The following is a 21,174-nucleotide window of genomic DNA, read 5'->3' as shown; positions in this document are numbered from 1 at the left end:
ATCAGGACTGCATACGACCGAGGCACACAGGGCCAACACCCGGCATCATGGTGTGGGGAGCGATCTCCTACACTGGCCGTACACCACTGGTGATCGTCGAGGGGACACTGAATAGTGCACGATACATCCAAACCGTCATCGAACCCATCGTTCTACCATTCCTAGACCGGCAAGGGAACTTGCTGTTCCAACAGGACAATGCACGTCCGCATGTATCCCGTGCCACCCAACGTGCTCTAGAAGGTGTAAGTCAACTACCCTGGCCAGCAAGATCTCCGGATCTGTCCCCCATTGAGCATGTTTGGGACTGGATGAAGCGTCGTCTCACGCGGTCTGCACGTCCAGCACGAACGCTGGTCCAACTGAGGCGCCAGGTGGAAATGGCATGGCAAGCCGTTCCACAGTACTACATCCAGCATCTCTACGATCGTCTCCATGGGAGAATAGCAGCCCGCATTGCTGCGAAAGGTGGATATACACTGTACTAGTGCCGACATTGTGCATGCTCTGTTGCCTGTGTCTATGTGCCTGTGGTTCTGTCAGTGTGATCATGTGATGTATCTGACCCCAGGAATGTGTCAATAAAGTTTCCCCTTCCTGGGACAATGAATTCACGGTATTCTTATTTCAATTTCCAGGAGTGTAGTTAAGTTACACATCGCCATGTTACAAGCTACAATTCGGAGCCCTGTAGTAGCAGAGGATTGCAGCGAAGCGAGCAAGTCGACCGAATAACCTGCATGACATGTAATTGGTCAACGAATATTGAGAAAACAAATAAAAATTTCATAGACAGTAGTTTTCAGCACGCTCTCGTATTAACTGATTATGAGCTAAGGACATTAGCTTTGCAAGATTGTTCGCTGACGACACAGTTGTTTACAGGAAAGCACCGCCGTTGACGACAGTAAGGAGCTGCAGAAAACCTTGGACAAAATGTCAATTTTGCGTTATGAACAGCAACACTCTGCAAATGTAGATAAATGTAAAATAATGCCTATAACAAAGAGAACGAACAGTAAAGTATCTGATTACAAGATTAGTGATGAACACCTTGAGCGCGTCACGTAGTACAAACATTCACCGGTAATAGCAAGAAACGAAATGTAACGGGACGATCATGTTAAATAGTATGATGAAGGTGAATGAAAAACTTTGCTTTGCTGACAGGGTTTTGGGAAAGTGCAGTGCATCTTTAAAGGAAATCGCAAACAAGTAAAACTAATATCAGAATTCGGAAGTCCTTATCAAGCAATCATAACCACATACATCGAACTAACCCAGAGACATGGTGTTAGGATAGTACAGGTCGATATAACCCTTACGAAATTGCAATAGAACTGTTCGGGGTACTTAAATGGGAATTCTGGGAAGAAAGACGACGTAGTTATCGAGAAACACTGTCGAGTAAATTTAGCGATCCTGTATTCAAAAGATGGCTGCGCGAGTATTTTGCTGCTACCAGCAGATATCTGGGGTAGGAACTATAAGAAAAAGAGAAGAGAGAGTAGGGTGTGTGTAAATGCGTTTAGACAGATGATTTGAGCCTGTTAGATGTCCCATTACACTTCCTTGGTTTACACCTGACATTACTCTCGTTTTGTTTGAATACTCCCTCCAGTATAACGTACTGGAACCTACTATTCAAATATTTATCGACGCACTAAAATATCTGGGATGACAATTAGTGAGACATATTTCATTTAGCAGTCGAAGATGTGGGACTCTATCTAGCACCTTTCCAAAATCTAGGAAGACGGAATTACGTGTTCATGTAGCCCTTCATATGGGTCTACTCTGAAGGCGAAAACGCACTAAATGATTCGTTTCTTTTGTGTCTCATATATCTTCATTCGGTTACAAAAAATGAAGAATGCGATTTTCTGGACGAATTTAGTGCTGGGATTTTGAAATTTTTTAATGCTAATATCCTTAGAGAACCGCTAACCCTGCCAAAATAAGTTTTTTGCTGTTGTTCCCATGCATACGAGACTTGCGGTATTGTTCTCAAAACACCTGAGTCTCACTGTTTTTACAGCTGGACACCATGGCACTCAAAACAGTCAACCACCGATTAATCGGATTAATAGTCTCTCCTATTTTGTCAGCGTCATTTTTATTTATTTAAGGCCAGGTTCTCATTTAAATGAGCAAAAGGTATGCGAAGTATGGATTTTTATATATATATATATATTTTTTTTGAGACAGTGAAAAGACATACAAAGGATCTGTTTGGGGTTTATGATTGATCATACTTTGAACTGTATTGCATATTTTCAATTAAAAAAAATAGCGCCGGTAATTATGTTTTGATCAAGGAGCTACTGGTTTGAAGTACGCAGACTGCGTCCAGTGTAGCCCCTCAGGGGTTATCTGAAACCAAAAATGGATAACATCAACCGATATTTCATTAAATTTATGGGAGCTTACACCTAAACACAATGGAGTAACCTTAAGTTTAACGATATGGCGTTAACTCGAACTTTGAGTTCGATTTTTGCTACTTCTTCACTCTTTGTGACTTTACAAAAATAGTTAACAGTAACAAATTTCATATATTATATGTATGATCTCCGAGAAAAGTGTTAGCTTTTTAGGAGTTGAAGGTAGAAGTTAATAGGTTGGACCGTTTTTATTTTATGTGCACACAGTTGTGAAAAATCGTTTCTCGAGAAAAGCCTGTTTAAAGTTTAGGGAAACTTTTGTGTGTATTATTAGTTCAATTTGCAAAAAGACTGCAAGTTATTATACCTTTTTGCTGTTGCTGAACACAAATCTGAAGCTAGATTTTCAAAATTGGAAATGCTTAATCCCATATGGAGGACCAAAAACTATGTTTCGACCAATTTTGACCAAAATTTGAAAGTAAAAATGTTTTTATTACTTACGTTTAATCTGCAATTCCACGATTGTATGTTAACCCTTTCTCTAACTCGAACTGTTCCTGGAGATCAATTGTGTCGTTCTTCTTGGAGAGAAAAGCCGTTCTCGTTCGGTTGGATATGCTGCGTTCGTCAGCCTATACACGTCTGAGAGAGACCCACGGCAGCCGTGACACTGCTTCGAACAATGGGCTGTAGAATCTTTCGTAACGCATTGCTTAAAAAGCCATTTCGTCCCAACATTCTAAACACAATACCTTCCAAAAATGCAATTAAAAATATAGAATTTTCGATCATTTTGCGAACCTGGCCTTAAGTGGAACTTTTGCGACACGCAATACCTAATATTAATCAGAAACAATAGCGAAGGACTAACTATTAACACTCCTTGTTTCTCCAGTAAAAGAAATGCTCATGCTTAGGTTTAAGTAGTATTAATAGTTTATGTGGAAATATGTTAGTAGGTTTATACAGTATTCATATTTTACGCGGGAATATACTGGTAATACGATGCTGATGTTTCCCCAGTAAGTTTCATCAGATTTGGCTGCTCATGGCGTAACATGTTTGATACTGCCAACATTATACCGATACTATTGTCATCTCTGTCAACTAGTTTCTGACCCCTAGCTTCACAACGCATATCTTCACTTTGTTGGGTCTCAATGTGTTGTCAGTGTCTGGTAATACACGTTGTGTTAATACGAGTTCAGTCTGTTGGGTATTCAAGTGCAAATGGTGACGCTCATAATATTTTCCTTGAAACATTATTGTTTGAGCTGACGAAAGCACACAATTCCGTGGTATGTTTACCAACATCATATTTCTCTCTATATAAAAAACCTAAGTTTATATAGATACCAGGAACACTTTCATTGGAAATCCACAGGCCCAACACTTATCCTCCCGTTTTTATCCTGATTTATGCTTGATTTTCTAATTCGAATAAATTTCGATTTTATTGATATTTACTGTTAGTTACCAAGGCACTCAGAACATTTAGCACTGCTTCCTGTAAATGCAATGCAGACATCTGGTGATGTACAACATGTTAAAAGCCGGCCGCGGTGGTCTAGCGGTTCTAGGCGCGCAGTCCGGAACCGCGCGACTGCTACGGTCGCAGATTTGCATCCTGCCTCGGGCAAGGATGTGTGTGATGTCCTTAGGTTAGTTAGGTTTAAGTAGTTCTAAGTTCTAGGGGACTGATGACCACAGATGTTAAGTCCCATAGTGCTCAGAGCCATTTGAACCATTTCAGAGCCAAGATGTTAAAAACAATTTATGTTAAGAAACCACGAAATATTTTAAAATATGTCATCAACGTAGTAGTTGGTAGCTGTTTCAGAACGTTACTTATTTTAGAGAAAAGTTTCCCTGGTAAATTCAGCTTGTCTGAACACTGCTGCATTACAAACGTTTTTGTTTTAATTTTCACGATTAAATCGTTTATACCACAATCTTACCTGCATAGTTTCCTCTGTTGTGCACAAGTACAACAAAAATGGAACTAACTCTCTGTTCAAAACACACGGAGAGTGTTATGGACGTACTGCTAAAAGACCCTGCCTTAACACATTTCAATAACAAACGATAAATAAATATACTTCACCCTCAATTTTCACACTGAAACAGACATGCACTACCATCCTATGGCAACAATTGCTCAGACAGTTTCCGATGGCTGTTGTGAATCTTCTGCCCGATAAATATCGTGCAGCACTCAAGAGCCACCATAGGTTTTTCCATCCGTCGCAAACTGCTGACGTTGATTATCTGAATTTGTTAAAATCTATTTTCTGATTTTCGTGTTTCATAGCAGCGTAAAGTCGGATAGGTGGAAATCTAGCTCTAATTCTCTTCGATTGACACCTTCAGCATCTGACTGTTTAGTTTTTATGAATAGAGAAAGGATCACGAAAACTTTGTTGATAAGAAGCAGTTACTTCTTGTCAACGGTCTTTTTGTCGTTGAAACACATTTTCCTTCAATTTTGAGTCTGATTCTTACAGGCAGTGTTCCTGACCTACCTGCTTGCTTTAACTCGAAAGCAGCCTAAGCCGTAGTTTTTTTAATTACCTTTTCGTCAGTAGAAGTTTGATAAATGGATTCGAGTACGAGTACAGAGTACACTAAATCAAATGACTGACTGCTCTATTCGCAGCAGTAATTACTCAGAGTTATAACCATTGACTGTGATGGTCGCTTATGTCCAGTCGTATCGCCTAAATAAGCAAACTTCAGAAAAGCAATTGGCTCTCCCTGGAGATACCACGGTAATACTATGAAACACCACCTCCAGCGTTAATAATGGTCTCAGCGCGATGACCAAGAGATATTAAAAGTTTCTTTAGGTGCGCCACAACAAGCTGACGCGAATCATTGATTAACACTTCTCGTAGATTTATCAGGCTGTAGGGATGATGACTGTTGCGTTTCACGCGCTGTTCCAAATTGTTCCAGATGCTTTCTGGACATTTGAGATTGAGTGATTTAGAGAGCCATTCGAGATGTAATACAGTGTCAAAATAGGAACGTACGTGTTCAGATGTCATCCTGAAAGACGGAAGTGAAAGAAAAGGCATTCGTCATGAAGAAGAAAGGGCAACACTTGGTCACGGAAAATGTTCAAATAAACATCGTAGTTAACTTTCTCAGTAACCTTAATGAGTAGATTCAAGTCATGGTAAAAAAAACGCCCACAAAATATCAGAGAACCAACTATGGGTGGAACTACACCCGTCTCACACTTCAACTTAGACGCTCCGTTGAGGCATCTGTGCACCCATTACTTTGCATCGCTAGAAACGATGATAATCGCTATTCGTCGAACCATACTACAAGCTTCATTGGGCTACTGCCCTGTTTGTGGGTTGTTTGGTCCAACGAAGACACAGCGCCGTCTCTAATAACTTCATTGTCGACGGGACCTTAGACCGTCATCTTCCTTCCTTCTGTCGTTTGAGGGCGTACAGCTTTTTGTCCTGCTGTGAGCAGTGGCGTTTTGTAAGATACCGATCTCCAAATGCCAGTTACACGCAGTTCCATTCGCAATGACAGCAGCGCATCCGTTGGGTTTAAAATCGATTATCATTACGAAGACGTGACACTCGTCCCTGTTCTTTGTCCTTACTGCTGTACTTCCTGTGTTACTTGGCTGCGATAATAAGCAATCCTTCTTGAGACGTAGTATAGGTTGCGCTGATATACCAACAAGATTAATAACTTCATCAAGAAGTAAACGTGGGCACGTCCACACATGATAAATCCTTTCTGGCATTCTTTCAAGTCTACACATCGACCAATCTTACCGCGTCGATTGCGTTTAACCAAGTTGTACATACACATCACTTCACTGCCGTGATTTACGTTATCACTGGAAGTGACATAGATTCCTGCTATCAGATTTACAGTCCTCCATAGTGCGCTCATTTAAGAGGGTGCTTATGTCAAAGGGAAAGCTAGTGCTAATTCCAAAAGTGTTCACACGTTGTCTGCTCAAAACCATTCGGAAACATATTAGTGTACATTAATGTGGGGTGTGTTCAACCTCAGCCTTGACGATGGCTTGAAATATGCTAGGGACACTTTCAATGAGATTTCTGAAAGTCTGTGGAAGAATGGCAGCTCATTCTTTCTAAGAGCCGAAACCAGAAAAGGTAGTGATGTTGGACGCTGAGGTCTAGAGGGAAGCCGACGTTTTAACTCAACCTGTAGTTGTTCTATTGGGATCAGGTAGGGGCTCTGGGCAAGAGAGTCCTTTTCAGGAATGATCCTGATCACAGAACATTGCCCTCACAGATGCTGCTTTATGACAGGGTGCACTGTCGCGGTGATACAGTCATTTTCTCCGAACTGCTCATTGTAGTACGCAGTACATGATGCTGCCATCTGCATTTAGCGTTCTCTTAAGCACAGTAAGGGAATCACCACTTAACAACGGAAAACATCCCAACACGGTGACATCATCTCTTGAGTTGCCCACTGTAGGTACCACACATGACAGCAGGTAATAACGTTCTCCAGGCACTCGCCCAACCCAAACCCTTCCATAGGACTGACACAGTGATAACGTAATTGATCGCTCCAAATCATCCGTTTCCACTCATCCTCTGTCTTATGGCGTCGCTGTTTACACCACCTCAAGCGTCGTTTCACATCAGCTACAGAAGTGCGGGTCTTACGTCGAGTTATTCCACATTACGTAGGGGTGACCGAGTACTTTTGATAAGATAGTGTATATGAATGTCCTGAAGAACGTGGTTCGCCATATAGAGTTAAAATTGACAATCAGTGAACATAGCACAAGCTCTTCCACGACATCAGTTTAGTCGATCTGTGATGAATCAGATGGTAATGGCGTGGCCGAGGGAACACGTTGTGGTTGGCTCCATTCATAATTATGACTTTGGAAGTGTGCCACTTCTTTGGTCTCTTCTTGTTTCAGAATACTGATCTCATCAGATGTGTCATATTAAAAATAATGATGGAACAGTCCTCTAGCCGTCAAGATCAGACAACCACTGATGGAGCATTTATAGCGACAACAATACCATTCCAATTTCTGTGTGTTTTTTGTTGTTTATCATTTACGGGTTGTTACTATCATGGTGCTACTAGAAGGCTCGCTGAACTGCACCCATTCCTTTAAGTGAGAGACAGAGGTGCTTGAAACCTCGTATGGAATTCACACACCTGATTAACATAAATGGTTTTGACTAATCGGCAGTCAGTTGTGACTTAAGGCTATTTTCCAGATCTTTTTAGTTCAATGGCAAACAATTTTTCGAGATTCGTTGCAGACATACAGTATGGCAACGCCCTTAGGTTTTCTATACCATAAAATGAGACGCGTTTGCATAACAAATTAACGTAATGTGCTGCACCAGATTTTGTAAAACACAAACGTTATGTCTGAAGCTAGTACTTAACAAACTGGTAGTACATTTTATAACAAGAACATCGCAAAAAGTTGTATCTTGAACCGACTTCATTAAGGTACAACCAGTTTCGTGGCTTACATACCTAGACAATAAGAAGTAAACAATGATAGCAATTGAACTCTTACTAATCGATGTAATACTAGAGCCATAATCATATAATTATGAGAATAGTTTGATGCTTATGGGTCAGGTATTACTTTAACGTATAAGGGTTCAATCACTGCCACTGTTTACTTCTTATTGTTTAGATACGCACCTGATGCTGTGGCTATAAGCCCCGAAACCGGTAGTGCGTTAATGAAATTGGTTCAAGATACAGTTGTTTGGGGACATATTGCGGAGTTGCTGCTGATGACAACCTATTCAAACAATGAAAATGAAAGTCCATTAAAATGTAAGGAACTGCCAAAAAAAAAAAACAATTTCGCAATGCACATGGTAAAATTTCGTACAACTGATTTTCTATCGCAACTGTAACTAAATGAAATATTGTGTTATGAGATGTCATTAAAAATGCAACCTGCTGTTGACGGTGCAGATGTACTGAAACATGGATGAGGAAGGAAACTAACGTAGGAAGGCCATGTATTTTCTAAAAAGAGGCGGTACCAATTCGTCTAAATTTAGCACGAATAAAGTTAAAATTTTAAACTGTAGTACCATTCCCATCAACTAAACATCGTTTTCATTTTACATTGCTTTATTAGAATGGGTCCTATCAGTTGTGGCAGGCAGTGCCTTCCTCCGAAAATCGAGTTGGCTCACCAAGGGACATATACGTAGATTGAGATGGAATCAGATCCACAATGTGTTCACGTTGGCATTTCCGGGGATACAAAAAAATGTTTCAAATGGCTCTGAGCACTATGGGACTTAACAGCTGAGGTCATCAGTCGCCTACAACTTAGAACTGCTTAAACGTACCTAACCTAAAGACATCACACACATCCATGCCCGAGGCAGGATTCGAATCTGCAACCGTAGCGGTCTCGCGGGTTCCAGACTGAAGCGCCTAGAACCTCTAGGCCACTAAGGCCGGCCCAGGGATACACATTAATTACATGAAAAGGAAACACCTAAGGCCATACGGAACCTTGGACTTCTTAATTTGTGTATAAAATTTCCTCAATTTACAGGTTCCGCCACGTCTTCATTAAAATTTAAACATTTGAAAATATTCACGATCACGCTCAGGAGAAAAAATCACGGGATACCTACTAACATCGCGTCGGTTCTCATTTTGCCCAGCGTAATGTGGCAACTCGACATGGCTTTGACTCAGCCAGTGCTTAGAAATCACCTGTAGAAATATTGAGCCGTGCTGCCTCTATAATCATCCATAATAAATTGTTGTTGGTGCAGGGTTTTGTGCACGAACTGATTTCTCGATTATGTCCCAAAATTATGGGATGGGATTCATGTCGGGCGATCTGGGTGGCCACATCAGTCGCTCAAATTTTTCAGAATGTTTTTCAAATCAATCACGAACAATGATGGCCCAGTGACAATGCGCATGGTTTTTTCGGAACATGAAATCCACAAATAACTGCAAATGGTCTCAAAGTAGTCCAACATAACCATTTCCCGTTAATGATCGGTTCAGTTGGACGAGAGGACGCCGTACATTCCATGTAAACAGTGGTGTCTGCGCCACGGGTGAGCCTTGCCGTCAGCTCTTACCAGCTGAAATAGAGACTTAGCTGAACAGGCCACGGTTTTCCAGTCGTCTAGGGTCCAGCCGATAAGGTCAAGAGCCAAGGAAAAGCGTTGCAGGCGATGTCGTGCTGTTTTCATAGGCACTCGTGTCGGTCGTCTGCTGTAATTGCCCATTAACACCAACTTTCGCCGCACAGTCTTAACAGATAATTTCGTCATATGTTCCACAATCGATTTCTGCCGTTATTTTACGATGTGTTGCTTGTCTGTTAGCACTGACAACGGTACGAAAATGCTACTGCTCTCGGTCTGTAAGTGAAGGCCGTCGGCCACTGCGTTGTCCGTGGTGAGAGATAACGCCTGAAATTTGATATTTTCGGCACACTCTTGACAATGTGGATCTCAGCCTGAATTCTCTAACGACTTCCAAAAAGGAATATGCTATGCATCTAGTTCCAACTACCATTCCGCATTCAAAATCATTTAATTACCGTCGTACGGCCGTAATCACGTCGGCAACATTTTCGCATGAATCACATGAGTACAAATGATAGATCCGCCTATGTGCCACTCTTTTATACGTTGTGTACACGATTCTACTGCCATCTGTATATGAGGATATCGCTATCCCATGACTTTTGTCACCTCATCGTATATGGTCGGGAACGGCGGGCTCGATATGAGGCTCTGGTGCTCTAATGATATGGTCCACTATTGGTAGAGTGGCATCACATGGGGCAGTATCTGAATGCAGAAATATGGGAAATGAACTATAAAGCGAGTTTGGATGTTCATTTATCGCATACAATTCCCGTTTCAGATTACGTCATCCCTCCAACGACATACACTGAAGAGCCAAAGAAACTGGTACATCTGCCTAACATCGTTTAGGGGCCCCCGCCAACACGCGAAAGTGCCGCAACACGACTTGCCATGGGCTCGACTAATGTCTGAAGTGGTGCTGGAGGGAATTTACACCATAAATCCTGCAGGGCTGTCCATAAATCTGTAAGAGTACGAGGGCATGGAGATCTCTTATGAACAGCACGTTGCAAGGCATCCCAGATATGGCCAATAATGTTCACCACTGGGGAGTTTGGAGGCCAGCGGAAGCGTTTAAACTCAGAAGAGCATTCCTGGGGCTATTCTGTAGCAATTCTAGACGTGTGGGGTGTCGTATTGTCCTGCTGCTGTAATTTCCCAAGTCAGTCGGAATGCACAATGGACATGAATGAATGCAGGTGATCAGACAGGATGCTTATGTACGTGTCACCTGTCAGAGTTGTATCTAGACGTATACCGGGTCCCAAATCACTCCAACTGCACATCCCCCACGCCGTTACAGAGCCTCCACGAGCTTGAAAAGTCCCCTGCTGCCATTCAGAGTCCATACTCGTACACGTCCATCCGATCAATACAAATTGAAACGAGACTCGTCCGACCAGGCAACATGTTTCACAGTCATCAGCTGCCCAGTGTCGGTGTTGACGGGCCCAGGCGAGGCTTAAAACTTTGTGACGTGCAGTCATCAAGCTTACACGAGTGGGTCTTCGGCTCCGAAAGCCCATATCGATGTCGGAGATTTGATGTTTTGCTGGATTCCTGATATTCACGGCAAACTCGTGAAATGGTAGTACGGGAAAATCCCCACTTCATCGCTACCTCGGAGATGGTGTGTCCTATCACTTGTGCGCCGGGTATAACACCACATTCCAACTCACTTAAATTTTGATAACCTACCATTGTAGCAGCAGTAACCGATCTAACAACTGCGCCAGACACTTGTTGTTTATATAGGCGACCGCAGCGCAGTATTCTCCCCGTTTACATATCTCTATATTTGAATACGCATGCCTTTACCAGTTTCTTTGGTGCTTCAGTGTAATTAGACCACTATAAGATGAGAGAAATTTAATGCTGACAGTTAGTCAGCTTCGGATCATAAAGGTAGCGAATTTCTTACAGGTTTCGAGTCCGTTGATGATGTGGCTTGAACACTGTAAAATATTTATTCACTGGCACCACCAAGAAAAATTCCAAAGGCATACACTTTGTTGTCTGCGAGTTCACCACGTAGGCACCAAATTAAGAAACATTTTATTAACACACGAGAAATGTGTCATTCATACAGGTACCGTAGACAACAGCCTCTTCCCTTCACCTGTCGCCCAACTCATAAAATAAAGTAGTATGAAGAATAGTGCCATAGATATAACTGTGATTAAATAGACGGCTTAGAGACGGCTCCGAAGTAGACAAGCTTCATAAAGAAGCTTGTTACAAGAATACTACTTGATTTCATCTTCTGTAAAGGCACTTTAGATTATTTAATATCATCATAGGTATTAAAAACGGAATTACACTATATTCATGTTCCACAATAATATTTGGATTAGCTATATTTTGCTGTGAACCGTTGTTCGGAATTCCAGGCCATTATTAGACAAGTTAAGAGTGAATAGACAGTCCACGCAACACCACTGCGTGTATCTAGCAGTATAAACACTGTTACATTACTGGCCATTAAAATTGCTACACCACGAAGGTGACGTGCTACAGACCCGAAATTTAACGGACAGGAAGAAGATGCTGTGATATCCAAATGATTAGCTTTTCAGAGCATTCACACAAGGTTGGCGCCGGTGGCGATACCTACAACGTGCTGACATGAGAAAAGTTTACAACCGATTTCTCATACGCAAACAGTAGTTGACAGGCGTTTCCTGGTGAAACATTGTTGTGATGCCTCGTGTAAGGAGGAGATATGCGTACCATCACGTTTCCGACTTCGATAATGGTCAGATTGTAGCCTATCGCGATTGTGGTTTATCGTATCGCAATATTGCTGCTCGCGTTGGTCGAGATCCAATGACTTTTAGCAGAATATGGAATCGGTGGGTTCAGGAGGGTAATACGGAACGCCGTGCTGCATCCCAACGGCCTCGTATCACTAGCAGTCGAGATGACAGGCATCTTATCCGCATGGCTGTAACGTCTTGATCCCTGAGTCAACAGGTGGGGGCGTTTGCAAGACAACAACCATCTGCACGAACAGTTCGACGACGTTTGTAGCAGCATGGACTATCGGCTCGGAGACCATGGCTGCGGTTACCCTTCACGCTGCATCACAGACAGGATAGCCTGCGATAGTGTACTCAACGACGAACCTGGGTGCACGAATGGCAAAACGTCATTTTTTCGGATGAATCCAGGTTCTGTTTACAGCATCATGATGGTCGCATCCGTGTTTGGCGACATTGCGGTGAACGCACATTGGAAGCGTGTATTCGTCATCACCATACTGGCGTATCACCCGGCGTGATGGTATGGGGTGCCATTGGTTACACGTCTCGGGCACCTCTTGTTCGCATTGACGGCACTTTGAACAGTGGACATTATATTTCAGATGTGTTATGACCCGTGGCTCTACCCTTCATTCGATCCCTGCGAAACCCTATATTTCAGCAGGATAATGCACGAACGCATGTTGCAGGTCCTGTACGGGCCTTTCTGGATGCAAAAAATGCTCGACTGCTGCCCTGGCCAACACATTCTGCAGATCTCTCACCATTGAAAACGTATGGTCAGTGGTGGCCGAGCAACTGGCTCGTTACAATGCGCCAGTCACTACTCTTGATGAACTGTGGTATCGTGTTGAAGCTGCATGTGCAGTTGTACCTGTACACGCCATCCAAGCTCTGTTTAACTCAATGCCCAGGCGTATCGAGTCCGTTATTACGGCCAGAGTTGGTTGTTCTGGGTACTGATTTCTCAGGATCTATGCACCCAAATTGCGTAAAAATGTAATCACATGTCAGTGCTAGTATAATATATTTGTCTAATGAATACCCGTTTATCATCTGCATTTCTTCTTGGTGTAGCAATTTTAATGGCCATTAGTGTATTTCCAAAGATATGTTTCACTTAAAGATTATGTGTCTGCGCTAAAAACACAACCATTACTGGAAATTATTGATATCGATAAATATCAGCCACAGACACTTGACTGAATCTTTTCATAACAGAATACACGTCCACTATCCACCCTTGCTAAATTACCTTTAGATAATTAAAATTTTTCTCACCTTAAGACGGTATATTTGTTGTAAATTATGGAACTGTTCCCCACTCCTCACATTACATTTTCTCTTTCCTCGTAGCTCTCCCTACACAACCCTCCCTCACCGACATCACCGATCGTCACACTCCCAAATTCTGTATTTTTTATACATTACCATAGCAGTATATTCCAGTACTCACTTGGTGTGCTTCAAAATGGTTCAAATGGCTCTGAGCACTATGGGAATCAACATCTGAGGTCATCAGTCCCCTAGAACTTAGAACTACTTAAACGTAACGAACCTAAGGACATCACACACATCCATGCCCGAGGCAGGATTCGAACCTGCGACCGTAGCGGTTGCGCGGTTCCAAACTGTAGCGCCTAGAACCGCTTGGCCACATCGGCCGGCACTTGGTGTGCTGTTTTGCCTTTTATATCCTTATACTTTTAATTTTAGAGCACAATATAATATAAGGTTTATTAGTGTGTCTGTATTTTTAATTTGATTATGGCTTTTTCACTGGTTATGTATGGTTAAAGACTTCAACTAATATCTGTATATATTTTAAAGCACATTGTGTTTAGGCCTGTGAAACATATATGGTTTAGTAATTCACATTTAAACCTTTAGAGTCTAAAGCATTCAATATCTCATTAAAAATACAGTGCCTCCATAAATTATCTTAAAATTTTAAACTTTAATCGCTTTAAAATTATTCAAGAAGTCAAAAAATTATTATCAGCATTTGATAAGATAACACATTTTGTTTCTTCAGTCATACACATCAACGCGTGCACCCTTAGTGACACGTGTAATACCTAGTCGGAACTCCACGTACGATTCAAGATCTCCATGGTGACATGTTCAGATGCGCTGTGAATGCGTGCCTTCAAATCCTGTAGGTCCCTAACCTTGGTTCGGTACGCCGGGTCCTTTATAATATGTCACAGGGAGAAGTATAGTGGTGTGCAGTCTTGGGACAACGACTGTTTTAGCAAAGCCACACAGTGAGCTTTCTCCCGTGGCGCCCACATTTCATCAGGTTTTCAAGTTCAATTTTGCGTCAAAATTGCGCCACCTGAAAGGTTGGACAAACTTTATGAGTTATCATTTGTTGAAAACCTTTAGTTAATATACAGTACAGTTTTAAAGTTATTAAAGTCATATGCTGTAAAGATAACTTACGGAAACCCTGTATTTCTTGTTTTATCAAAAGTCAAATCGAAGCATTGCAATTTTGTTTCTTCGTATGGATGTATAATCTTTAAACGTGACACATTTTTTTTAAATAACAGTCTTTGTACAGCTGGAAAGTCTCGCTGACGTATGAACTGTCTTTTGAATTTTAAGTTCTCTGATGATGACCTATAAAACCGAATTCCAGCAAAATATAAAACACATTAACACAGTGTATTTCATTTCTAATACGTCTATATTCCACCGAGTACCGATTGAACACACCATATATCTCATACGTTTAGAAGACAAAGATTAGCACAGGTTTCTTATCCGCGACGTTTCTTTTAAGAGTCCTCATTGAAAAGGGGCACCTTCAGGAATGTCGTTTAATTCGTCTCCTGAGAGGTTGTTATTTACGAATTAATGGGTGTTGTAACGTGGCTCCCCTTTGTTGGGAGCTGCATCTCAATGCCTGCATGTGGCTGAGCCTCGGTGTAAACGATTCGTCATTAGCACTTTAACTTGTAAGTGAATGACACCGGTCAGCGTAACGGAATGCCCGAATCCCTGAAAAGAATTCTCTCAATTTGGATGTTGCAGCGATCGGCAGAGATACATTATTCGGGAGAAATGCATCAGACCCGATAATGACTTGATTTAATCAAAGAACGAGACAGACGCCTATTAGAATTTAATGAGTTATGTGTCACCGTAGGTGCGTGCCGCACCCAAGATGGACGAGGTGACCGCTGCGGCTGTGATAACATCTGGCCGGCAATTAGATGCCGACCCTGATAGCGCTGCCACGTTTATTGTGCCACAAAACGAAGACTTCCGCTTTGAACCATAGCTCAGCTAAGCAATTGGAAGTGCCTAAATGCCCACACTGGGGGACGTGGCAAAAACACGGCGCCACGGCTGCCGACCAGGTAGACTTGCCTTTGAAATACGACTGCCCGCGGCCTCTCGCCATCACTGAGGAATTTATACTGCGTCCTGCGCCGTCCACTGTTTTAACATAATTTAATAATAAATTTAATGGTAGATTGGACAGTATTCCGGCGGGCGCTGTCCCATATCACCTTTCGGAATACTTGTTAATTTTGGTGGCGTAAAGTAAACAAGCGGCTTTTATTGTTGCTCGCTTCCACTCTCTGCGTACAGCGGGGACATTTCCCTCGGAAAGTAAACGACACATCTTTTAGAAGTCTTATCTGGTCTCCGAAGAATTTCCGGTATTTCAGATAAGGAGACGTATATTTAATAATCATTTGGTTTTCTTTATTCGTATTATATTAGAGACACAATCACGCTGCCCCGAGCCCAACAAAATAAAACTGTTTCTTTAGTTGGGGTCGAGTCCTGCTGTGACGGCAGCTTTCTACAACGTAATTCTCGCCTTCGCCTCTCAGCGTCTCCATTGAAGCGACCTTACAAAACGGTATAGTAAGTGCATTAGCATAATGTTGCATCACAAAGAACGTCTACAGAAACAGAGCTCGCTACGTCGTAAAAATCGTAATAATATTTATCCATACTTTGACAATGTTACAGAGGTACGCAGATGAGTCACTTTCCAGAGAAGTATGCTATCTGGCACACAGAGTGGAGATAACATAATACGGAAACAAACAGTATCTGTTCTTTACTCTGATTCCTATTAAAGAAGACTATTTATGCCTTAGCAAGCGTAACGTAACTGCTATGGACGTCGACAAACGTGACGTAATTTTGCCACGCGGCGAGAAGTGCAAGCCTTTCTTGTAGACAGACTTCATAGTCAATGTTTAGCGTAAAGCATTCGACACGGCATACTTAGTGCTATCACAGAACACATGTACTGAGAGATGTGAATTTAAGTGGATGTCTACTTCACTCATTTTCCGTATGGTTTTCAATCACTGGAAAATACAAACGTTCGCCAGTGCGGGACGATACTCGTTATTTCAAACCAATTTCTTCTGCACATGTACATGACCACTCTGGGGTTCAAATACAAAAGTGTGTCAGATGATTCACAGAACCACCTTCAGATTACATCTCGATCGTTCCTCTCTTGAATGTCATGCGGGATAAATGAACACTTATATCCATCAGTGTTAGCTCTTGTTTTTCTGATTTTATTACGACAGTCATTTCTCCCTATGTAGGAGGTAGTCGATACAATATTTTCGCATTCTGAGGAAATAGTTGGTTTTTGGGAAAAGATCTTGCCACAACGAAAAACGTCCTTGTTTAATGATTGCCACCCCAGCTCGGTAACTACATATGGAACACTCTCTTCCCTGTTCCGAAATAATACGGAACGAGTTTTAACTTTTTGAACTTTTTCGAAGTCTTCCGTCAATCCTATCTGGTAACGCGCAGCGATGCCACTTTGTGCACCATGCACATTTCAGATGAAGGACAAGCGTAGTGTGGATTTGTTGCATCCTGTAAGTGTTCTGCGAACAAAATGCATTCCTTGGTTGGCCAAAACTTCTATGTGATGGTTCCAGTTTAAGCTGTTCGTAGTTTTAGTTCCTAGGTAGTTAGATGAATTGAGAAATTGAAATTTGTATTATTTGTTGTGTAACGGAAATTTATCGAATTCATTTCAGTTCTCATGTGGAGGTCCTCACACTATTTATTGTTCAATGACAGATACCACATATCGTACAATGCACATATGTAAGGCAAGATAATTTTACGATATAGGTAATTGTGAAGTAATTTGTTGTAAGCTTCTTGCGATTAATCGTTCGGTGTTGTGTTTCCTGCTTCTGGCGACAGATGACATGACAATGAGCAATCTCCCATTAACAGTGGAATGTACTGACAAACCAAGTTACTCTTGTGTGACGTCTCTCACCGTGGAATCAGGATGGTTGCATCCCTCGTAGTTACAAATCCAGTTTACAGCTGCAGGAGGCAAGTAACATATATATTATTTATACACAACAAGTATTGTGAAACCTACAGCGTTCTGCAAATAATTTACTTCATTTATTTTCTGAGATCTTCCAAACTCAGCGGTTGATGTTATGATAATAGGACTGTATCTTGGGTGAGTTAGATGAACGACTGTTGACGTTGCTCTTACATCATTTCTACATGTTTGTGCAATATCACTACTGCAAACATTAGTGGAGGCAACTGTTTCACACACATAGCTATAATTATTATTATCACTTCGTCTTCAGACCACGAGTGGCCTACCGGGACCATCCGGAGCGGATAGGAGGGGCGTGGGGTCAGCACACCGCTCTACCGGCCGTTTTGATGGTATTCTTGACCGAAGCCGCTACTATTGGGTCGAGAAGCTCCTCAATTGGCATCACGAGGCTGCGTGCACCCCGAAAAATGGCAACAGCTCATGGCGGCCTGGATGGTCACCCATCCAAATGCCGACCACGCCCGACAGCGCTTAACTTCGGTGATCTCACGGGAACCGGTGCATCCACTGCGGCAAGGCCGTTGCCAGGAACAGATGAATACAACTGGCAAATGTGATAATGTACTGCAACATGTGTGGCATGGACATAATGGTCCAAAACCATTCACGGTAGTTAAATTATACATAGCTATAAACAAATTTGGATTTCAGACTACTGCGATATTGCCTAACCTACTGTTGTATACGTTGCCAAAACGTATTTTAAGCTTTATTGGTAATAAATTTTATTTGGACCTTTTCCAGACTTGGTTCAACATTGCCTCTACGAGGAAAGCCTCTGAAATTAATACCTAAGGTAACGAATAAAGAGAAAACTGGAAAAGTGTACAGAAATGATGAAACTTGTGGTCTCTTGGTTGCATCTAATCGAATGGAATATGAAAATATGCCTGTACAGGACGCGACAAAAGGAATTGTCTATATTGTGGGGTATGAAAAAAATGGTTCAAATGGCTCTGAACACTATGGGACTTAACTTCTGAGGTCATCAGTCCCCTAGAACTTAGAACTACTTAAACCTAACTAACCTAAGGACATCACACAAATCCATGCCCGATGCAGGATTCGAACCTGCGACCGTAGCGGTCACGCGGTTCCAGACTGCTCGGCCACTCCGGCCGGCTGTGGGGTGTGACAGAAACGATCATTCGGAGCAAAAGTTCTAGGAATCATGGGCTCTAAAATGTATACCTGAAGAGCTATGAGCACTTGCTCAGCAGAAGAGACGTGTTCCACAGTCGCGAACATCTACATCTACATCTATAAGGATGTAGGATTACATTTAAATCCCTGGCAGAGGTTTCATCGAAACACCTTCACAGTTCGGTATTATTCTGATCTCGTACAGCGCGCGGAGAAAAGCGAACACCTATATCTTTCCGATAGAGCTCTGATTTACCTTACTTTAGTATGGTTATCGCTTCTCCCAATGTAGGTCGTCATCAACAGAATATTTTCGCATTCGGAGGAGAAAGTTGGTGACTGAAATTTCGTAAGAAGATTCCGCCGCAACGAAAAAGTCTTTATTTTAATGATGTTCACCCCAAATCCTGTATCATTTCAGTGACACTCTCTCTCCTATTTCACGTTAATACAAAACGTGCTGCCCTTCTTTGAACTTTATCGATACGCTGTCAATGCTCTCAAGTAAGGATCCCACTCCGCGCAGGACGGACAAGCGTAGTGCAGACAGTCTCTGTTACATTTTCTAATTGTCCTACCAATAAATCGCAGTCTTTGGTTAGCCTTCCCCACAACATATCCTATGTGTTCCTTCCAATTTAAGTTGTTCGTAATTGTAATTCCTAGGTATTTACTTCAATTTACGGCCATTAGATTTGACTGATTTATCGAGTAACCTAAGTTTAAAGGTTTCCTTTTAGCACTCATGTGCATGACCTCACACTTTTCGTTATTTAGCGTCCAATGCCAATTTTCGCACCATACAGATATCTTTTGTAAATCGTTTTGCAATTTGTTTTGATCATCTGAAGGCTTTCCTACTCGATAAACGACAGCCTCATCTGCATACAACCTAAGACGGCTACTCAGATTGTCTCCCAAATCGTTTATGTAGATAAGGACCGAGCGAGGTGGCGCAGTGGTTAGCACACTGGATTCGCATTCGGAAGGACGACGGTTCAATCTCGCGTCCGGCCATCCTGATTTAGGTTATCCGTGATTTCCCTAAATCGCTCCAGGCAAATGCCGGGATGGTTCCTTTGAAAGGGCACGGCCGACTTCCTTTCCCGTCCTTTCCTAATCCAATGAGCCCGATGACCTAGCTGTTTGGTCTGTTCCTCCAAACAACCCAACTAGCTTGGGGAACGCCAGAAATCACTTATGTTTCACTCGATGACGTTCCGTCAATTACTACGAACTGTAACCTCTCTGACAGGAAAACACGAATCCAGTAACATAACCTGGACGATATTCCATAAGCACGCAATTTCACTACATGCCGCTTGTGTGGCAGTGTCGAAAGCTTTCCGGAAATCCAGAAATACGCAATCGATCTGAAATCCCTTGTCAATAGCACTCAACACTTCATTTGAACAAAGAGCTGTGTTTCACAGGAACGATGTTTTCTAAACCCATGTTGACTGTGTGTCAATAGACCTTTTCTTCGAGGTAATTCATAATGTTCGAACACAATATATGTTCTAAAACTCTGCTGCATATCGACGTTAACGATACGGGCCTGTAATTTAGTGGATTACTCCTACTAGCTTTCTTGTATATTGGTGTGACCTGTGCAACTTTCCAGTCTTTGGATACGGATCTTTCGTCGTGCGAGCGGTTGTATATGATTGTTAAGCATGGAGCTATTGTATCAGAATACTCCGAAATGAACCTAACTAGTATACAGTCTGGACCGGAAGACTTGCTTTTGTTAGAGCTTTTAGTTGCTTCACTACTCCGAGGATATCTACTTCAACGTTACTCATGTTGGCATCCGTTCTCGATTCGAATTCTGGAATATTTACTTCGTCTTCTTTGGTGAATGAATTTCAGAAGGCTGTGTTTAGTAACTTTGGTTTGGCAGCACTGCCTTCGATAGTCTCTCCATTGCTATCGTGCAGAGAAGGCATTGATTGTGTCTTGCCCCTAGCATACTCCACATACGACCAGAATCTCTATCGATTTTCTCTTAGGTTTCGAGACAAAGTTTCGTTGTGGAAATTGTTATAAGCATCTCGCATTGAAGTCCGCGCTAAGTTTCGAGCTTCCGTAAAAGATAGACAGTCTTTGAAAATCTGCGTCCGTTTAAATTTGGCATTTTTTCCCGTTGTTTACGAAGGAGGCTGAGCTCCGTCGTTTGTTAATTTATTTTGTATGAATCTCTCAACTGCTACCGATACTATTTCTTTTAATTCAAGCCACATCTGGCCTGCACTTACATCGTTAATTTGTGAGCAATGGAGATTGCCTCTCACAAAGGGGCTAATTGAATTTTTTTCTGCTTTTATGAATAGGTATATTTTTCGTTTATTTTTGGAGGATTTGGGGCTTACAAT

The 21,174-nt window shown here is 42.0% G+C and overlaps 1 pseudogene; it reads right to left on the bottom strand.

Annotated features, from left to right (window-relative positions):
- Nucleotides 1–18,064: 18,064 nt before the first annotated feature.
- On the bottom strand, nucleotides 18,065–18,182 carry LOC126472053 (5S ribosomal RNA; annotated as a pseudogene).
- Between the last annotated feature and the right edge of the window lie 2,992 nt (nucleotides 18,183–21,174).

This window comes from Schistocerca serialis, chromosome 3 (assembly GCF_023864345.2).
Source record: "Schistocerca serialis cubense isolate TAMUIC-IGC-003099 chromosome 3, iqSchSeri2.2, whole genome shotgun sequence".
NCBI classification, from domain to species: domain Eukaryota; kingdom Metazoa; phylum Arthropoda; class Insecta; order Orthoptera; family Acrididae; genus Schistocerca; species Schistocerca serialis.
This window is presented reverse-complemented; position numbering and strand designations above follow the sequence as displayed.